We start from the raw sequence: 20,844 nt of genomic DNA on the forward strand, positions 1-20,844 counted from the left end.
TGTAGCTTGCAGAGGAATCGTAAAACTGTTTTTAAAAAGCAGAAAAAGTAACAAGCCTGTTCCTACCAATACCCATATGCAGAGGGTGAATTCAGGGTTTAGCCAATATGCCAGATCATTTAAATTACTGAGTGTCATGTTCCTAGGTTCGGATTTTAGTCTGTCCAATTGTTATTTTAGTTGGTTACTTAAATTGTTTATATCTCATCCAAGATGGTCATGGAAGGTCCCGTGAAGGTGCCTCTGAACATCTTCCAAGGACCAGGAGTAATTGAAGGGAACTTGGGTAATATACATAGACTGATATTCTGTGTCACACATTAGTTTACTGGGCGTCCACAATGAATGCTGGTGTTCTCCCAGCCACAAGACTGCAGCTTCAAGGGCATCGAATCTCTCCAGGAGATTGATTGACATTTTAGGTAACACCTCAGAGGTTGTATTTTGAAAATATTCATTTATCTGAGGCATTATTTGAACAGAACAGGACAATGCTATGGTAGCAGTTGAAACTGTAGCAGCTATAGTTATAATGGCAATTACAGATGCTGAGAGACATTGAATGGTTTAAGTAGGGCATTGGTGCCTTGGTGGAAAGGGGAGTGAGAATTAGTAGCCATATTTAATGTACCAGGCATGACTAATTTGTCAGATCTATTATTTCCCTCAGCAAGGAGACCAGGAAGACCTGTGTGAGAACAAATATGAGTTAGAAAAAGTGGACAGGTTCGGGAGCTGGGCGGTAGTGCAGCAGGTTAATCACACAGGGCATGAAGTGCAAGGACCCAAGGACCAGCTTAAGGATCCCAGTTCGAGCCCTCAGCTCCCTCCTACAGGGGTGGGGGGGTCACTTCACAAGCAGTGAAGCAGGTCTGCAGGTATCTGCCTTTCTCTTCCCCACTCTGTCTTCCCCTCCTCTCTCAATTTCTCTCTGTCCTACCCAACAACAACAAGAATAACAACAATGATAAACAAGGGCAACAAAAGGGAAAAAAATAGCCTCCAGGAGCAGTGGATTCATAGTGCAGGCACTGAGCCCCAGCAATAACCCTGGAGGCAAAAAAAAAAAAAAAAGTAGACAGGTTCTGCTGCAGATAAGCCACTGGAGAGTATAAAACATCTGTAGGAGAGAAGAATCATTAGCCTCTGAGAGTAAGACATAATGAATATGTTTAACCAGGTCGACCAGGTAAGCAGAATTAGCTAGAATACTAATAGGCTCGTTGTAAACGTTGGAGTGGTGCAGTGGCAGCTTCAAGCTCTGCTCACCAGGCTGAAGTCTGTGGATCAAACAATGATTCCACTGTGAGTCGCTATACCAGGTAAATGTCCCCTCCCCAATTCGTTCTGAACCATCAGCAGAATCTATGGGTACATTAGATAAAGATGTGGAAGATACACATGAGAAGAGTTGGATAGGTAATAGTTCAAGCCCTTTGAATAATCTGTCATTAGGCAGAATAAATTTGATGTCTCCTAGGTAATCAGCTAAAGCAATTTGAATTGACTCCTGAAAAAGAGAAAGTCTATTGGGAGTCTGGCGATAGTGCAGCAGGTTAAGCGCATGTGGCACAAAGCGCAAGATCTGCATAAGGATCCCATAAGGTTCGAGCCCCCGGCTCCCCACCTGCGGGGGAGTCACTTCACAGGTGGTGAAGCAGGTCTGCAGGTGTCTGTCTTTCTCTCCCCCTCTCTGTTTTCCCCTCCTCTCTCCATTTCTCTCTGTCCTATCCAACAATGACTACAACAATAAAATAATAAGGGCAACAAGAAGGAATAAATAAATAAATATTAAAAATATTTGAAAAAAGAAAGAGAAAGTCTATTAAAGTCATATTTAGTAAAACCTGGGTGAATCGCATCAGGGGCTTTACCACTGAGCTGTTGTGAGCAGATCCTTCCTTGAGATATAAGAGAGAGCTTCATATCTACTGAGGTTGCTACTTTCTTTTTTGGAGAATGTGGGAGGAAGAGCCATTCAATCACCTGTAAATCAGGATCAAATTGACCTAAGACACCTGTAGGGCTATGAGGAATAGTAAGCACAATTAAGTGGACATGTCAGTTCAAGTTAATGTGAGTCAAGTACCTATATGTAAGACTCTGGTTAACAATTTCTAACTCCTGTAAAGCCTTCAGTGATAATTTTCTTGGTGAATTAAGATTTGGGTCACCTTTCAAGGCACTGAACAGATTTGAAAGTTGGTAGGATGGAATTACTAGGGAGGGTCACAAGCAATTAATTTGACCCAGTAATTTTTGTAAGGAATTAAGGGTAAGAGTACAAGGCAAATGTAACTTAACCAGCTGAGGCAAGATAGTTTTGGCCATAACGTGATACCCCAGATATTTCCAAGGTGAAGATAACTGAATTTTCTCTGGAGCTCTTTGCAGCCCATATAATACAACATCCTATAGAAGGGCCATATAACAGGCTGACAGATAGGATAAATCTGAATGCCCTAATAAAATATCATTAACATAATGATATAGAATAACATCTGTGAATTGTTCTCAAATAGGCTTGAGCACAAGATCAACATAATATTGACAAATACTCCCCCTCATAGGACTTTGCCCTCAAGTTAGATCAACAACGGTAGAGAATGTTCCATCCTCCAAAGGGAGGATGGACAACATACTCTGTGCTACACCTGAGGAAGATGGGTCCTGATATTGGGGCAGCTTGGAATGTTCCTGCTCATGACCACAGAATGTGAGCTCAGATGTACAGGGATGCAGAGGTCACACAGGCTCCTAAGCTGAATATGGGCCCCAGATCACATCAAATCAATGGGGTTTACAGTCAACAATATTTATATCCCTTTCCCATATTTGGGAGCTACTCTCTTCCCTGATGCAGCTTTCTGGTCCTTTTCCAGCCATGACATCATCTCCCCAGACAATAAGTAGGATTCACCTGCATATCAGATTTTAGGCTGGGGGGGGGGGGGGGAACTAGTCACAGGCCCTTTGAAATATAACTCAAATATGCCTACTAGCTGTCTACAAAATGGAGGACCCCCCAACTCTTCATCTGCACTATTACAGCCATTAGGTCCATGACTGTTCTACAATTTGTTTGGCTTTATATGTTAACTCTTTTTCTCAGCCACCAGCTTCCGGATGCTACCATGATGCCAACCAGACATCCCTGGACAGACAACCCCAACCATGTGTCCTGGAGCTCTGCTTCCCCAGAGCCCTGCCCACTAGGGAAAGAGAGAGACAGGCTGGGAGTATGGATCCACCTGTCAACGCCCATGTTCAGCGGGGAAGCAGTTACAGAAGCCAGACCTTCCACCTTCTGCACCCACAGTGACCCTGGGTCCATACTCCCAGAGGGATAAAGAATAGGAAAGCTATCAGGGGAGAGGATGGGATACGGAGTTCTGGTGGTGGGAACTGTGTGGAGTTTTACCCCCTCTTATCCTATGGTTTTGTCAATGTTTCCTTTTTATAAATTAAAAAAAATCAAAAAAATTGACAAATACTGGGACTATTCCTCATTCCTTGTGGTAAAACATTTCATTAAAAACTCTGGAGGGGGAGTCAGGCGGTGGCCCAGCGGGTTAAGTGCACGTGGTGCAAATCGCCAGGACCTGCATAAGGATCCCAGTTCGAGCCCCCAGCTCCCCACCTGCAGGGGAATCGCTTCACAAGCAGTGAAGCAGGTCTGCAGCTGTCTGTCTTTCTCTCCTCCTCTCTGTCTTCCCCTCCTCTCTCCACTTCTCTCTGTCCTATCCAATAACAACGACACTAATAACCACAACAATGTTAAACAACAAGGGCAACAAAAAGGAAAATAAATAAATAAATAAATAACTCTGGAGGGGGGGAGTCGGGCAGTAGCACAGCAGGTTAAGCGCACGTGGTGCACGTGGTACCAGCCTAAGGATGCCGGTAGTCACTTCACATGTGGTGAAGCAGGTCTGCAGGTGTCTTTCTCTCCCCCTCTCTGTCTTCCCCTCCTCTATTTCTCTCTGTCTTATCCAACAATGACGACATCAATAACAATAATAACTACAACAATAAAAAAAAGGGCAACAAAAGGGAATAAATAAATAAATATTTTTTAAAAAACTCTGGAGGGGGTTGGATGAATTTAGCACAGTCAGGGAAAAAGAAAATTTTCTTTATCTTTGGGATGGAGTGGAATATTTAAAAAATGATCTTTGCTATCTATAACTATCAAATGATAATCTCAGGGAGTAAGAATAAGATTTGGGGTCCTGGTTGTAAAACACTCATAAGCAACATCTGAGCATTAACCAGTCCTAAATCATGTAACAGTCTGCACTTGCCAGAGTGTTTGTCATACAGAAAATAGGGGTATTCCATGGGCTCTGTGAAGTTTCAGTATGACCAGCCTTAAGTTGCTCATAAACCAATTCTAAGCCTTTTGAAGCTTCGGCCCTTTTAATGGCCGCTGATCTACCCAAAGAGGGGTCCTGGTAGCCATTAAACTTTGAGTGGTGGGCATGTTGCTGTTGTTTGTAGGATAAATTTGGCTGGGTACATAAATACATATCTCATTGTTCTAATAAAGCGTGACCCCATGGTGAAACTGGAAGGTCTAGGACATACAAGATAAAGAGGTGACCTGTCCTTCAGGTCCCATGCAGGTAAGAAAATTTCTACTCTGTTTAGGAGCCTTTGATCCTCTCACCCCAGAAAGCATGAGATCCACAGAGGAGTTCCCATTGCTTGTGCCAATCTTTAGGAGCAATGATAGCAGCGTCTGCTCCTGAGTCTAGTAATCCAGTAATAGGTTTCACCTCAACCAGCACATTCAGAAGAAGTCACTTAGCAGAAATCTTTGTGGTCCAGAAAACATCATTACTCCCAACTGCACCATCACCCCCTAAGGGGTCCATCTGGTGGCTCTTGTAAGTAGGGAGTAAGGGCTAAATGTGCTGCTCTGGTGCCTTTGGGCCAGTGAGAAATTCCTTTGCTGGAAATTATAATTTTAATTTCCTCTTCATAATTATATTCAAGGGAGTGTGGATACAAAAAAAACCTACATAGGGCACCAAATATTGCAAAAAAATATGTGGCTCTATTTAGGGTTGAACAAATGAGAGGTTTGATCATAAAAGTCATTATGAATGTCAAAGTGAGGGGGAATCTAGCTAACAGAATTGGCAGAAGTCCAAAGTCTGCAACTAAGCTACCTAAGATCTCTGTGTAGAGATCAGGATCAATCTGGAGCTACACTAACAGGAGAGTGTTGTGATGAAGATGTTCCAATCAAGAGAGCGAAAAGTTCCAGGTCCTTGCTTACACCCACATTCCCTGTGAATATACTCTGTAGTCAGGCTGACATCATTCGTATGCTAATTGTCCACAATTCCTGCTGGAACAACAATAGGGGAGGACCTAGAGGAGATGGAGAAAGGGAGAGAGGGAGAGAAGGAGACTTGGAAAGGGAGAAGGAGAGCAAGTGGTGGAGGGGGAAATTGATTACCAGAAAAAGTTAAAAAAAAAAAAAAAAAAGGTGGCAACTGTTCCTAACATCCCCACTTGTGCATTCTGCACTCCATACTATTCTTTGACAAATCGTCCCCATGTTGTGGACAATGTGACGTGCTCAAATAGAGCACAGATGGAATAGCAGCATATGCATTTGACTCTCCCAGTCAACTAGGAAGAGCAAAGAGGATCACCTGAGAACAGCAAAAAGACAACAGCAGAATTACCTTGGGAACCCACCAAGTCGCAGGTGAGTACAAACACCTGTGGCTCATGGAAAGAGAAGAGCTTGAGCAAAGATTCCTGGGGCTAGAAACCTGAATTCACTTGAGAGTGGCTGGTAACAGCCCGGCAGTTTACCTGTTGAGGTGCCACCTCTGGTCTGAGTTTTATCAACCAAAAGACTGCTGAAGGGAGGAGAAGACCCCCTAAAGCTTACCAGTTGCAACTGTGAGTCTCCATTGGTATTGTCCCTCGGAGGCTGGAGAAGCAGCATCAAGGCCCTGTACTGGCATCAGGGGCCAGAGAAATGACTGAGAAACTTAAGAGAAGATCTACACTCCAAATGGTTTGCAGGTGGGGCTGCATAGTGGTAGCCACTCCACACTGTTCTCCTGATGAATTAGGAGACACAGAGAATAATTGCCTCAGAACTCACAGAGTGAAATCAGGATTTGTTTAGAAAGTCACATAGCCATGGACTGCTGTCTGACTTGGCTCTGACTCTTAGCAGTGCAGCAAATTGAGCCCAGGGCTTTGGTCCCTCAGGGAATGGGAGTCTCTTTACATAAGTATTGTGCTATAACTCCCCCACCCTTTTTTATCTCTTGATCAGGTTTGAATGATGAAGGCAAAACATCTACTTTTCACCTGAGAGTTAAAAGCCCTCAGGCTCTCATAGCCTGCAGTGTATATAATTAATTAATTAATTAATCAATTAAATCAACAGCCACTGTGCTTCATCTCAGGGGTTGAGATAACATTGAACAAACTCATTTCACAACTATGAACTCTTTAAGTACCTTAATTAGACACAAGTCAATCCAGGCAAGAGTGATCAGTGGATTAAAAAATACTGGAAAAGGGACCTCATAACACACTATATTCAGTGGTTAAAACAAAAAAGAGGAGAAATTAACCAAGACAAAAGCCCCCCCAAAGGTAGAAGCACATAAGAATGAGGACAATATCCAAACACTAATTGAGACATTAGTCACAGGAGTGGGGAAAGCTTTTGAAAGCAATAGCATCAGACATGGGGAAGCAACAAATGATACTCTGAATGAAAACACTAATTATTTCAAGGTAATTAGAAAGCTGAAAGCTGACATAGCTGAGATAAGAGCACAACTAGCTGAACTAGCTAAAACAGTATCGGAATAGGGTAACAAAATAGTTGAACTTCAGAAAACAACAGAGGGGAGAGAGAATAGAATGAATGAAGCAGAAAACAGAATTAGCAAGATCGAAGACAAATTAGAGAAAACTAAGAAAGAAATAAGAGATCTCAAAAAGAGATTAAGAGATACTGAAAATAACAGAGATATATGGAATGACTTCAAAAGAAATAATATAGGCATTATTGGCTTACCAGAGGAAGAAAGAGAGGGAGGGGAAGAAAGCATTCTATGGGACATAGTAGCTGAGAACTTCTCTAGTCTAGACAACATAAAAGACTTAAAGGTTCAAGAAGCTCAGAGCATCCCACCAGGATTAACCCAGACTTAAAGACACCAAGACACATCATATTTAGAATGACAGGGAACAGGATAAGGAAAGAATCCTGAAGGCAGTAAGAGAAAAATCTACAGAGGAGAATCCATAAGATTAACAGCAGATTTCTCCACACAAACACTACAGGCCAGAAGAGAATGGCAAGATATATATCCAGTTCTTGATGAGAAAGGCTTTCAAATGAGAATAGAATATCCTGCTAGACTATCATTCACACTACATGGAGGAATAAAAACATACTATGAAAAACAACAGTTGAAGAAATCAACTATCATCAAGCCTACCATGAAAGAAGTTCTGGAAGGTCTCCTATAAACAACCACATCACAATAAACATAGCATATATCAGAACACTCTAAAAGTTTAGAATAATGGCATTAAAATATCTTCAATCTATAGTATAAATAAATGTCAATGGCCCGAATTCACCTATTAAAAGCACAGAGTAGGAAGATGGATGAGTAAACAAAACCCAACCATATGTTGTCTGAAGGAATCCCACATAATTCAACAAAACAAACACAGACTCAAAGTGAAAGGATATAAGATCATCATTCAAGCCAATGGACCACAAAAATAAGGCAGGAACAGCTATTCTCAAATATGACAAGATAGACCTTAAAATAAAATTAAACTGATAGGGATGGATGACCTTTCTTGTGTTTTTTAATAATTTTTATTTATAAAATGGAAACACTGACAATACCATATGATAAGAGGGGTACAATTCCACACAATTTCCACAACCAAAACTCCATATCTCATCTCTTCCACTGTTAGCTTTCCTATTCTTTATCCCTCTGGGAGTATGGGCCCAGAGTCATTATGGAGTAGAAGGCCTGGCTTCTGTAACTGCCTCCCCTGCTGAACATGGGCATAGAAAGGTTGATCCATACTCCCAGCCTGTCTCTCTCTTTCCCTAGTGGGGCAGAGTTCTTGGGAAGCAGGGCTCCAGGACACACTGGTGGGGTCAACTAGCCAGGGAAGTCCAGTTGGCATCATGGTAACATCTATAACCTGGTGGCTGAAAAAGATTTAAGGTATAAAGTCATACAAATTGCTGCCATATTCAGCTTAGGAGCCTAAGCAACCTCTGCATCCCTGTAGATCTGAGCTCACATTCTGTGGTCATCAGCAGGAACATTCCAAGCTGCCCCAATATCAGCAAATAAATTCTACAAAACCTTCAAAGAAGAGTTAATACCTCTACTTTTTCAAACTCTTCCAAAACAATGAAGATTCAGGGATACTCCCTTCCAGCTTCTGTGAAGACCACATCACTCTGATATCAAAAACAGACAGGAATACAACAACAACAAAAAAAGACAACTACAGACCGATATCTCTGATGAACTTAGATGCCAAAATATTGAACAAAATTCTAGCGAAGCAGATACAGCAGTATATTAAGAAGACTGTTCATCATGACCAAGTGGGGTTTATCCCAGGGATGCAAAGCTGACTTAATATGTAAGTCAATCCATGTGATCCACCACATCAACAAAAGCAAGAACAAAAACCACATGGTTGTTGTTTTCGACGGGTTATGTTGTTTTCATCGGGCTGGCTTCACGGGCGGGTAACAGACGACCAGGGACTCATGGTTGAGCTGTAGGCAGTATCTCTTTATTTATGCAGGACGCAGCACAATCTAAGATGAGCTAAGTTAAACTCAAAGTACAGTACTGTACAACTCACAATGCTGTCTTTATATATACTTGCCAAGTAGGGTGGAAACAGGATGTGACATAGAGAGGGTGGAGAGAAAAGTGACTGGCGAAAATCAGAGTGTGTCAAGGAGGGGGTGGAGCAGGCGAGAATCCTATCACTGAACCACAAATGCCCTGGAGGGAGGGTGGTACTTGTTAACAGTGGTTATGTAAATAGAATGAAGTGGTTATGTAAATAGAATAGTGTTAAGCAGGGGAGATTTAAACCAAATGAAACAGAAGGGGTCTCATGCATACCAACACATGGTCACATCAGTAGATGCATGAAGGCCTTTGACAAAATCCAGCATCCTTTTATGATCAAAACACTACAAAACAAATGGGAATAGATGGAAAACTCCTCAAGACAGTGGAGTCCATATATAGCAAACCTACAGCCAACATCATACTCAATGGTGAAATACTGGAAGCATTTCCTCTCAGATCAGGTACTAGACAGGGCTGCCCACTATCACCATTACTATTCAACATAGTGTTGGAAGTTCTTGCCATAGCAATCAGGCAGGAGCAAGGCATTAAAGGGATACAGATTGGAAGAGAAGAAGTCAAACTCTCACTATTTGCAGATAGTATACATAGAAAAAAACTAAAGAATCCAGAAGGAAGCTCTTGGAAATTATCAGGCAATATAGTAAGGTGTCAGCCTACAAAATTAACATATAAAAATCAGTGGCAGGAGTCCGGCAGTAGTGCAGTGTTAAGCGCACATGGCACAAAGCGCAAGGACTGGCGTAAGGATCCTGGTTCGAGCCCCCGGCTCCCCACCTGTAGGGGAGTCGCTTCACAGGCGGTGAAGCAGGTCTGCAGGTGTCTGTCTTTCTCTCCCTCCTCTCTGTCTTCCCCTCCTCTCTCCATTTCTCTCTGTCCTATCTAACAACAATGACTACATCAACAACAATAATAACTACAACAACAATAAAAAACAACAAGAGAAACAAAAGGGAAAAATAGAAATATAAAAAAATAATATAAATAAATAAATAAATAAAGTCAGTGGCATTCCTCTATACAAACAATAAGTTGGAAGAAGAAGAAATCCAGAAATCAGTTCCTTTTACTATAGCAGCAAAACAATAAAATATCTAGGAATAAACCTAACCAAAGAAGTGAAAGACTTGAATACTGAAAAACTATGAGTTTCTATTCAAGGAAATAGAAAAAGACACAAAGAAGTGGGAAGTTATTTCATGTTCATGGGTTAGAAGAATTACCATCATCAACATGAATATACAGGGATGGGATACAGAGGCCTGGTGGTGGGAATTGTGCAAAGTTGTACCCCTCTTATCCTATGGTTTTGTCAATGTTTCCTTTTTATAAATAAATAATTTTTAAATGAATATACTACCCAGAGTTACATACAAACAGTGCAATCCCCATCAGAATCAAACCCAGTTGATTGATTGTTTGTTTGTTTTTTAGGATACTAGAATAAAACCTACAAATGTTTATCTAGAACCCTCATACACTGCTGGTGGGAATGTAAATTGGTCCAACGTCTATGGAGAACAGTCTGGAGAACTCTCAGAAGGCTAGAAATGGACCTACCCTATGATCCTGCAATTCCTCCCCTGGGGATAGTTCCTTAGGAACAAAATATATCCATCCAAGAAGATCTGTATATATATATGTTCATAGCAGCACAATTTGTAATAGCCAAAACCTGGAAGCAACCCAGAGATGAGTGGCTGAGCAAGTTGTGTTCTAGATACACAATGGAATACTACTCAGCTATTAAAAATGGTGACTTCACCTTCTTCACCCCATCTTGAATGGAGCTTGAAAAAATTATGTTAAGTGAGATAATTCAGGGGGGGGAAATCATGATGATCTCACTCATAGACAGAAGTTGAAAAACAAGATGAGAAGGGAAAACACTAAGCAGAATCTGGACTGGAGTTAGTGTGTTGCACCAAAGTGAAAGACTCTAGAGTGAGGAAGGAGGGTTCAGGTCCTGGAACATGATGGCAGAGGGGGACCTAGTGGTGGCTGGGAAATGTTATGCATGTAGAAACTATTGTATTTTACTGTTGACTCTAAACCATTAATCCCCCAACAGAGAAATTTTTTAAAATAAATAACATATCCTGAAAAAAAAATAAGTCAAGGATATCTTGTGTGCATTTTATTGCTAATTTATTTAGAAGCATTCTAGGAGCGACTATTGAAATGTAAATGTTCTTTGTACTATAGTGACTAGCGGAGACCTATGTTGAGGGGAGGGATTAGGCCTCAGGATTATTGGCAGGGTTCACACAACAGCACTACACCAGGCATCTTCTTCTTTCCTTTCTTCTAGGTAAAGGGTGAAAGAGAAGAGCACTACTCCATCACTGTTAAGCTTCCCCTCCATACATGCTCCAGTGTGGTGGTCCGAGGCTTGAGCCCAGCACCTCAGAGGTGGTGATGTGTGCACTCAACACCGTGAACCGTGTATCTGCTCCTCTTGTGGTGCGTTGTTGTTGTTGTTGTTTATATTTATTTTCCCTGATGTTGCCCTTGTTTTTTTATTATTGTTGTTGTCATTGATGTTGTTGTTGTTGGATAGGACAGAGAGAAAAGGAGAGAGGAGGGGAAGACACCGAGAGGGGGAGAGAAAGACAGACACCTGCAGACCTGCTTCACAGCCTGGGAAGCGACTCCCCTGCAGGTGGGGAGCCGGGGGCTCGAACCAGGATCCTTATGCCGGTCCTTGCGCTTTGTGCCACGTGTGCTTAACCCGCTGCGCTACCGCCCGACTCCTTGTGGTGCGTTTTTATATGAGGTGAGAGAGAATAACCTTAAAGGCACCAACATGGGCAATACCGTTGAGCTGTCTCCCAGTCCAGTTTTCACTCAATATGTTGAAAGGAAGGGGGTTCAAGGAAAGGAGAGACACCAAAGCAAAACTCTGCCCTCCACAGATTCTGTTCCTGCTGTCCAAACTGCTTCCTGGTAGCCCCAGGATCACATGCGGACCAGAGCACATGGCATGTGCTCTACCCACTGAACCACCTGCTAGGCTGGAACACAGTTTTGGCAGTGTCTTGACAATGTAAGCATCAAGCCACAGGCACACACTCATTCAAATAAATGATTTCTATTTATATCCAAGTGATAGAGAGAACCAAAAAAAAAAAAAAAAAAAAGATGGCTCATTCAGTGATTGTTGTATTGAATTATAAAAGTCCACAAGAACAATGGACAACAGAAACATAAAATAAAATAAAATATTGATTGGAACAGGAAAAAATGTACTACCGTGGGAAATACTGCTTACAACTTTTTCATATCAGCAAATTAAATACTGCACTGCAGAAAAGTCAGGTACTCCCTAATTCACTACACCATTTATAATTGCAAACTTAACAATACATATCTTCTTCTTCTTCTAGCGATTGCCCTTCTTCCGTAGCCAGTCAACAGCGTCAGGTTGAGCCTGATGTCAAGTTTCGAGACCTCCTTTGAATCTGGAGAGGTGGCAGTCGTTGACTATGTGGGTCATAGTCTGTCTGGAGCCGCAGGGGCAGTTCGGGTCGTCTCTGGGTCCCCAGCGATGGAACATAGCGGCACACTGGCCATGGCCTGTTCGATAGCAATTGAGGAGGGCCCAGTCATAACGTGCCAGGTCAAAGCCGGGTTGACGCTCGCAGGGGTCTGTGATGAGGTGTTTGTTCTTTACCTCAGCTGACTGCCAACTCTGTTTCCAAGAGTCTGGAACAGAGAAGTTCAGTGTAGGCGTAGGGGACCAGATTGGGTGACGAGACGTCAAGCGTTGGACAGGGTGGGCGAAGATATCCGCGTATATTGGCAGGTCCAGTCGGGCGTAGACGTGGGAAATGAACTTAGAGGATGCCGCATCCCGACGAATATCTGGCGGGGCGATGTTGCTAAGAACTGGCAGCCATGGGGTGGAACCGGGGTGGAACGGATGGTTCCAGAAATGATCCTCATGGAGGAATATAATTTGGAATCGACCAAGTGGACATGGGGGCTACGGAACCATCCTGGGGCACAGTATTCTGCAGTGGAATAGCATCATGCCAGAGAGGGTGATCGCAGTGTGGAAGCGCTCGCGCCCCAGGAGGAGCTGGCCGGTCTCGCAATGATGTGAGTACATATCTACATAAGAGCAAAGAGACAAGGAGAAGCATGTCTCCCTGTTTAAAGCCATTGGTCTGAGTGTCTGTTGTTGTCCCAAAATCATTCTGTTCAATCACTATGATGATATGTATAGCTTAGTTAGGGAGCGTGGCGCCTCCATTTTCTCTACTTTTCTCTGAGTTACTGTGCCTGTTTGTGGTCCGACACGATTAGTTTTAGGTTTCTTCTAATACCTTCAAGATTATCCCTGAGATTTTGCATCTATGAATTTCTTTAGATAAGATGGCTTTTAACAATGTCTGTTCTGGATCAGGGCAATGGTGCACCCAGAAGAAACCACATGTCACATGTATGCGGACCCAAGCTCAAGCCCCCTGCCCACTTGCAGTGAGGAAGCTTCACAAGCAGTTGAATACTGCTGCATGTAGCTCCTCTCGTCCACTCTCTCTCTTTAATTTTTCTCTGTTTCTGTAAGAAAAAAATGTTTATTCTATGAACTCAGAATATGAAATATTCCATCCATTTATTTGTGTCTTCCATTATCTCTATTAATCATGTCTTATAGTTTCCATTGTAAAAAATATTTCACACTCTTTGTTAAGTTACTCCAGGGTATTTCATATTTTTTGGTGCAATGAATGGGTTTTCTTTCTTGATTTCCCTCCCTTCAGACTGACTGTATAGAAAAGCAGCAGATTTATGTATCTTGATTTTTTAATTTTTTAATATTTATTTATTTTGTTGCCTTTGTTTTATTGTTGTTGTTATTGATGTCGTTGTTGTTGGATAGGACAGAGAAATGGAGAGAGGAGGGGAAGACACAGAGGGGGAGAGAAAGACAGACACCTGCAGACCTGCTTCACCACTCGTGAAGCGACCCTCTGCAGGAGAGGAGCCGGGGGCTCGAACCCGGATCCTTATGCCGGTTCTTGCACTTTGCGCCATGTGCGCTTAACCCGCTGCGCTACCGCCCAGCTTCCTTGATTTTTTTTTTTTATCCTTCCACTTGACAGAATTATTTCTAGAAGTCTTTTGTGGAGTCTAGGTTTCTTATGTATACTAATATAGCATCATGTGGACTTGTGTGTTCTCTTAAAAATTGAATCCCTTTTATTGACTCATTGCTCTGGCTATTTAAAACACTATGTTGATCATACTGGATGTTGGGCTGAGACGCAGAGGAGAGAGAGAGGAGATCCGGGGTGAAGAGGGAACACAAATCTTTATTTGCGCTGGCACCTCAGAGTTGGGTGAGAATGCAGCAGTTCAGGCCACGTGGAGCTAGAAAAAATGGCCGCCTCCCACAGCACCCTTCCCTGTGTCTAATCCCCTAGGTGAAAAAGCGGGCAAGAGAGTGAGGGGCAGAAGAAGAAGGGATTTATAGGGCAAAAACCAGGAGTGACGAGCCGGAACAGGATTGGTTGGGTAAGGCACTCCGAGAATATCGTATTAACTCTCGTGGGAACTGGCACTAGCCTGAGGGGACAACATGGTGGATGTGGCTGCATCTGCACAATTCCGCAGCAGTGATAAGAGTAGAAAAAAAAAAGAGTAGAGATCTTTGTTTTATTGTTCCTTATTGTTAGAATAGATTCTTTTAGTTTTGCACTTACTAGTGCTAGTCATAACTTTGCCAAATGTGTCTTTGTTATTTTGATATGTTCCTTTTGTTCCCAATCTATTATGGCATTTATTATAAATTGGTTTTGAGTCTTACTGATATCTTTTTAGCAGATATTGGTGTGATAATCTTCCTTTTTGTTGGTGTGGTACCTTATTGATTGATTTACATACATTGAACCATCCCTATATCCTTGGATAAATCCCACTTTAGTTTATATGGGTTATTCTCTTGATATTGTTAGATTTGATTTCCCAAGATTTTGCTACTTGTTTGCATCACTGTTCATCAATAGTGTCTGCGTATGGTTTCCTTTCTCTGTCCTGTCCAGATGATTGGTCTATCTGTTACTATAAATGGTTTGTTAAGATATCCTACAGTCTTTTATTTTATTATCTTTATTTATTTATTGAATAGAGACAGACAGAAATGAAGTGGGAAGGGGGAGGGAGAGAGGGAGAGAGACAGAGAGACACCTTCAGCGCTGCTCCACCACTCACACAGCCTTCACCCTGCACGTAGGACTGGGGGCTCAAACCTGGGCTCTTGCACATTGTAACAAGTGTGCTCAATCAGGTGTGCCACAACCCAGCCCCTAAGATCTCCTACTGCTGTTGTGTTATCAATAATACTGTTATTACTATTACTGTGATATCAGTATATCACGTGGTGCAATTAAAATTGGTTTTATATATTTGGGTGCACCCATATGGAATGCTTGTATATAGATGATTGTTATTTTTATTTTATTTTATTTATAAAAAGGAAACATTGAGAAAACCACTGGAGAAGAGGGGTCCTACTGCACACAATTCCCACCACCAGAACTCTGTATCCCCTCCCCTCCCCTGCCCTCCCCTCCCCTGGTAGCTTTCCAGTTCTTTATCCCTCTGGGAGTATGGACCCAGGGTCACTGTGGGATGCAGAAGGTGGGGAGGAGGTCTGGCTTCTATAACTGCTTCCCAGCTGAACATGGGTGTTGACAGGTCGGTCCATACTCCCAGCCTGTCTCTGTCTTTCCCTAGTGGGGAAGGGCTCTGGGCAAGCAGAGCTCCAGGACACATGGGTGGGGTTGTCTGTCCAGGGAAATCTGGTCGGCGCCCTGCTAGCGTCTGGAAGCTGGTGGTTGAAAAGAGAGTTCACATAGAAAGCCAAAGCAATTGTTGATCAGTCTTGAACTGAAAGGCTGCAGGAGTGCAGATGAAGAGTGGTTGCAGGTGGCAGGGGTTGAGGCCTAGGGGTGGGGCTGGGCCAGTCTGAAGTGAAGCATGCTGAGGTGGGACTCGTTGTGTTGATCAGGTCGGGAACAGCAGAAGCAATAACAACGTTTGAAAGGAGTGGTGGGCAGCAGGCAGCAAAGGGAGCCCCACCCTAGAGGTTCCAGGACTGGGGCAAATAGAGGCTCTCTAGAGGAAGTGGGAGGTTCCTGCTGTCTTCGGGGTGAAGAGACAATAGATAGTTATTGCTAGAATCACATGATTTTGCAATTGGGTTCACTTGATCATCTTTGATTTCATGTTTTATTTATACAAAGGAAACACTGACTAAACCATAGTATAAGAGGGGTACAACTCCACACAATTCCCACCACCAGAACTCTGTATCCCCTCCCCTCCCCTGGTAGCTTTCCTATTCTTTATCCCTCTGGGAGTATGGACCCAGGGTCACTGTGGGGTGCAGAAGGTGGGAGGTCTGACTTCTGTAATTGCTTCCCCCCTAAACATGGGTGTTGACAGGTGGATCCATACTACCAGCCTCTCTCTCTTTCCCTAGTGGGGAAGGGCTCTGGGGAAGCAGAGCTCCAGGACACATTGGTGGGGTTGTCTGTCCAGAGAAATCTGGTTGGCATCATGGTAGCATCTGGAAGCTGGTGGCTGAGAGTTATGTTAACTCTCATATATGTTAACATAAAAGTTAACATATGGGAGTCGGGCGGTGGCGCAGTGGGTTAAGCGCACGTGGCGCAAAGTGCAGGGACCGGAGTAAGGATCCCGGTTCGAGCCCCCGGCTCCCCACCTGCAGGGGAGTCGCTTCACGGGCGGTGAAGCAGGTCTGCAGGTGTCTATCTTTCTCTCCCCTCTCTCTCTGTCTTCCCCTCCTCTCTCCATTTCTCTCTGTCCTATCCAACAACAAAGCAACATCAACAATGGCAATAATAACCGCAACGAGGCTGCAACAACTAGGGCAACAAAAAGGGGGAAAAATGGCCTCCAGGAGCGGTGGATTCATGGTGCAGGCACCGAGCCAGCAATAACCCTGGAGGAAAAAAAAAAAAAAGTTAACATATATGTTAACATAAAAGTTAACATTTATGTTAACATATATATTAACATAAAAGAGTTAACATATAAAGCCAAACACATTGTTGACTAATCATGAACCCAAAAGCTGGAATATTGCAGATGAAGATTTTGGGGGGTCTCTGCTTTATAGATAACTAGTAGGTCTATTTTAGTTATATCCCAAAGGGCCCATGACTATAGTAGCCTTTTTTTTTTTTTCTGAGCCCTACATCTGTTATGCAGGTGGATTCAAATTATTGTCTGGGGAGATGATGTCATGGCTGGAAAAAGGGCTAGAAGGCTGGATCAGGGAAGAGAGTAGCTCCCAAATATGGGAAAAGTGTATAAATATTGTTGACTGTAAACCCCATCGATTTGATCTGGGCCCATATTCAGCACAGGAGCCTATGTGACCTCTGCATCCCTGTTGGTCCGAACTTGCATTCTGTGGTCATCAGTAGAAACATTCCGAGTTGCACCAATTCCAGGACCATCTTCTTCAGGTGGTAGACAGAAAGTATCTTTTTGCCTAGAAATGCAAAAGTGAAAAAAAAAAAATAAAAGTACAGTCTGAAGAGGCTTGCTGCAGCTTACAAAATTCTTCACAACAAGGAATAAGCCCCTGCCTGGTGCAGACTATTCGCCCCGCCCTTAGATCTAAATGGGGCCTTTTTACAGAGGAAGCTGCTAATATGGCATCTGGCTATTAAAGAGGAAAGCATTTACTTTAGATTAAGAATAGTGTACAGTAAAAAGAGGCCCTCTCTGACTGGCTATTAGGGATGTTGATTAAATATTTATAGTGTCTAAATTAGCATAGTGAAAGCTCAATTCATCAATTTGTTCTGGTCTGTTTGCAAGGGAGAAAAAATAACTCCAAATGTCCCCGCAGAAGGATGTTATATGAGTCTATGAGATGTCTGGATGATTTATTATGATTGTGGTGAAGTTCTTTTTATTTGGATCTTACTTAAAAGTACTTGTTGCAGTACCTTAGACCATTCACCACACTCAGTGTGATAGAGACCCATGAATTATTTATTCATTGCTGGCCAGTGACATTTTTGCTAAGGTGCTCCAGTGCTGAACGCGGAATGGTTAAATTGACGTTTTTTGTCATGATGTACACAGAGGTTAGGTCGAACTGTCGCTGAGAGCTGGAGTGGAAGTCAGAAAGCCTAGTTTCTTCCTTTTTCACTAGCTTGAAGAAGGACCTAGTTTGTCAAGCCTTGAATGATATCTTGCAGGTCAAGTCATTTTCAGGCTTCGTGGTTAATAGCTGAGAGTAGTTGGATCTTGAACTGAAAACTCTTAAGTGTATGGTTGCTTCCCTTCTCTCTGATGTAGAGAAACCAACAATATTTTTTCCTCAAATAGTTTTATTAGGAAAATGATGACTTACAGGACAGTTGTTGCCACCTGGACACAGTATTTCATCTCCTATTATAGGTGTCTACCCACCACTCCAGCCACCAGCCTAAACCCTCCTTCACCATCTCCCGTACCTTGTCCCTAAGCTTCTCCCAACTCTGTTTCACCATTGCCCCTGAGACGCCTTGACTTTGCTGCAATCAGGTGCACTGAGTCCGACGTTCATGCTGTCTATAAGATGTCTATAAGATGGCTTTTCTTTCCTGTTCCTTAGCTTCCACCTATGAGTAAAGCTATCTGGCATTCAGCCTTCTCCTTCTGGCTTGCCTCGCTTAACATGTTTCCTTCACGTTCCAACCAAGATAAAGGAGAAAATTTCATGATTTCTAGGAGATGATTAGTATTTTATTGTCCACTAGACCACGACTTCCTCAGCTACTCATCCATCTTTGGGAATCTGGGATGCTTCAAAACCGGGAAAGCCAATAATATCAGCACCAAAACGCCTACCACCTGTAGATGTTCAATGAACATGGTTTATGAGTCCCGCTCATGTACATTATCTCACCTCACTTGTTCATGTGAACATCTGGAGAAAGAAACATCCACTGTCTGACCTCCTGTCAGCTGTGGAGTAGGCTAGCAATAAGGGAGGCTTCATCATCGGCCTTCCCAATGATGTGGTAACTGGCTGAATCATGAAGGGAGGTGGGCAGGAGACTTTCCCGCCGGAGGCTCAGAGGCCCCAGGACCATCATAAGCCAGAGCTGAGCACAGCTGTGTGTGTGTGTGTGTGTGTGTGTGTGTGTGTGTGTGTGTGTGTGTGTCTTCCACTAAGAATAAATACTTATTTTTAAATTATGCAAGGCAAATTCGTTCTCCCTGCAGTCTGGGAGGTGGGGCAGTGGACACTGGACTCTCGTGCATGCAGTTCAAAGTTTGATTCTCAACAGCTCACGTGCCAGAGTGATGCTCTCATAAATTAATCAATTAATTGATTAATTAAAACATTCTTGTGTTGATCCACAAGCATATTGAATGAATGTTCCTTTTTTCCCCCAAAACAAAAACGCAGTAGGAGTCAAATGCTTTTAGCAGGCCTTTTAGTCTAAGCGTTAATGAACAGCTACCTTTCTCCTCCCTCCCGCTCTCTCCCCACCCCCACACCCCCACCCCGTCTGTCTGTCTGTCTCTAGTTCTCTCCTGCCAAGAAGTGACCAGAAAGATGGCTTGACCTCTGTTTCTGGGGCTTGCATCTGATCCCTCTGCCTTTCTTTGGTCATTCAGGCTGAGCTGGCCTCCCCTGGGAGCAGCCCCGTGAAGGGGTTAAAGGTTCTCTGGTCAGAATGACCCAACAGAAGGAGCCTGGGCTGGGCTGAAACCCAAGTGCTAATGACCGCGGCCCTTCACCCTGCGGCTGCCCACCGGCCTGACGCAGAGCCGCATTTAACATTTGAACTTCTCCTCTCCTGGCCAGCCGGCCGTTTTGTCCTGGGGTCTTTGACCCGGCTCCCCCCTCCGCTGCCCTGAAACCTTAATTGAATGACAGATGGTCCTCCCCCGGGTGCCAGAAGCTGCGGCTGCCCCTGGGCCCCAGTGGTCCTGCCCTGGTTCTGTCAGCCCCACAGGGACTCAGCCGGCGGGGGCTGCCCAGGTGTGCGCCCCAGCTCCCCACTACCTGGGCCGAGGGACTAGCAGAGGCCAAGGAGCAGAGCGGAGCAGGAGGCCTTCGTGGTCCACAGCCCATGTGACCTCAGGTCAACAGGCAAGCAGGCCAGGGCCCGGCCTCAGCGTGCGGCTGGAGGACCATACCGGTCCTCGGCGCCCTCCCCACTCCAGCAGCCTGGACACCGGGACCACCCCTCAGGGAGTCTCCCTGGACCCGGCCTGGCAGGAGCCCTGCAGCTCATCATGCACATCTCCCAGCATCCTGGGTCTAGGAGTGAATACAGCACAAGGGCATCAGCCCTCAGGCAGCATGTGGGTGGGGGAGGGAGAGCCCTGAAACCCGGCTGCAGCCCCCACCCACTAACCTCTTAGCCACCTGGCCCCTAGTCCCTTATCCTCCTAGCCTCTTAGCCCCCTAGCCCCTAGGCTCCAAGACCTTAGCCCCTAGCCTCCTAGCCCCCTAGGCCCTAGCCTCCTAACCTACCAAGCCTACTAAGCCCATAGCCCCCTAACCTCCTAACCCCTTACCTTAGCCCCCTAGCCTCCTAGCCCCCTAGTCCGCTAGCCCCCTAATCCCCAGGTCCCCTAGCCCCCTAGTCCCCTAGCCTCCTAGCCCCCTAGCCCCCTATTCCCCTATTCCCCTAGTCCCCTAGCCTCCTAGTCCCCTAGCCTCCTAGTCCCCTAGCCCTCTAGTCCCCTAGGCCCCTAGTCCCTTAGTCCCCTAGTCCCCTAGCCTCCTAGTCCCCTAGTCCCCTAGCCCCCTAGCCCCTAAGTCCCTAGTCCCCTAGTCCCCTAGTCCCCTAGTCCCCTAGCCTCCTAGTCCCCTAGCCTACTAGTCCCCTATTCCCCTAGCCTCCTAGTCCCCTAGCCCTCTAGTCCCCTA

This window comes from Erinaceus europaeus, chromosome 18, assembly GCF_950295315.1.
Source record: "Erinaceus europaeus chromosome 18, mEriEur2.1, whole genome shotgun sequence".
NCBI classification, from domain to species: Eukaryota; Metazoa; Chordata; class Mammalia; order Eulipotyphla; family Erinaceidae; genus Erinaceus; species Erinaceus europaeus.